The sequence below is a fragment of the Lithobates pipiens genome, unplaced genomic scaffold (assembly GCF_037356315.1).
Source record: "Lithobates pipiens isolate NorthernLeopardFrog02 unplaced genomic scaffold, aLitPip1_a1.2 Scaffold_8, whole genome shotgun sequence".
Lineage (NCBI taxonomy): Eukaryota > Metazoa > Chordata > Amphibia > Anura > Ranidae > Lithobates > Lithobates pipiens.
The window spans coordinates 157,915,558-157,917,140 of record NW_027507903.1 but is presented as its reverse complement, the minus strand read 5'-3'; the positions used below and the strand labels follow the sequence as shown (position 1 = coordinate 157,917,140).

Genomic DNA, 1,583 nt, shown 5'->3' with positions numbered 1-1,583 from the left:
GCAGAAAGTCAAGGATTCTACCTTTGACCTGTTTCCTGGGATGCAACGCCTGGTTTCACACCAGGAGACATATGTTTGCCAGACCCCATAATATATAATTATGGAGGCCAGCTCCCTTGCATTAACCAAGGTAGAAACTACTGAACCTGACAGTCCATGCTTCTTCAGAGTGTGGATCTCAATAGCCAGATCGTTAAATTTAGCATTTGTAAAGTTGGATGAAACACCAGACTTTGCAAGAGAAGGTCTGGCTGTGATGGTAGGGTCCATGGGTCCCCTACTGCCATCTTTACGATCTCTGCATACAAAGATTTCCTGGGGGCCACAAAAATCAATGACTTCCCTTCCTGCTTGATCCTGCAAAGTCGTGGATTCAGGCAGAATGGAAGGGAACGCATAAATCAATTGTTCTTGACACAAAGTTGTTGATTTCTTTGTTGAATCTGGACACAAAACAGATCTATGTATGGGATCCCCCATTTTTGACATGTTGACAGGAAGATATTGGGCTGAAGGAACCATTCTCCTGGGAACAACTGCTGGCGACTCAAGTAGTCTGCCTGCCAATTTTCTAGTCTTAGAATGAAGACTGCTGATAGGCCGCACAACTTCTTGTGCCCTCTTGGTGATTAATATAGGCCATTGCTGTGGCATTGTCGGATTGAATCCTGGCAGGACAATACCGTAAATTGAACGTTCAGGCCCTCAGGACCAAGAGCTCTGCCTGAAGGCCATTTCTGAGCTGGGCCACTTCTCTTGGACAGTTGCCTCTTCCAGGACTGTTCCCCAATCTAAACAAAAGGTTGGCATATGTTGTTACCACTTCCTATGTAACTGAAGGAAAGATTTTCCCCTTAGTAGATTCTTTTTGATATTAACCATAAACTGAGGCTCCGGCGCACCCAGCCTACAGCACCTGGTATTTCCAGGTGGTCTCTCATCCGAGTACTAACCGGGCCCAACCCTGCTCAGCCTGCAAGATCAGACGAGATTGGGCGCTATCAAGGTGATGTGGCTATAGGCTTTGGAGTCAGACACATTGGGAATGTAGAGCTTGAACCCTTTATTCCAAGCCGATGGGATACTGTTTTGCATCAGTCTCGAATGAAACTGAGCATAAGGAATGGCCTTGAATGAAGCCACCATCTTTCCCAACAACCTCATGCAAAGTTGAATAGAAGAAATTCACCTTGCTTCGACCACCTAAATCAGTTCTGGTATAGCACTGATCTTTACCTGGGGTAGGAATAGCCTTTTCTGGGTGTACCTATGATCGGACCCAAGTATTTTAGCCTTCTTCATGGTTTTAAAGATTTCCCCTAAGTTGAGAATCCGACCTAGATATTCCAGGTAGTTGAATGTGGTGTCCATACTTTGGTCTAAGCGGGCTACCGACTGGTCTATCAAGAACAGATTGACTAGGTAAACCATAATCGTTATACCTTGGGCCCTTAATCTGGCTAGAAGAAATGAATATTTTCCACCTTGAAAAGTAGATATTACTAGTGAGCGAGGAAATAGGCATATGGAGGTATGCATCTTTGATGTTTGATTGATGCCAGAAGGTCTCCTCCTTGTAGGAA

At 44.9% G+C, this 1,583-nt stretch overlaps 1 pseudogene; it reads right to left on the bottom strand.

The window, feature by feature from the left end:
• Positions 1 to 904: 904 nt before the first annotated feature.
• On the bottom strand, positions 905 to 1,023 carry LOC143965302 (5S ribosomal RNA; annotated as a pseudogene).
• Between the last annotated feature and the right edge of the window lie 560 nt (positions 1,024 to 1,583).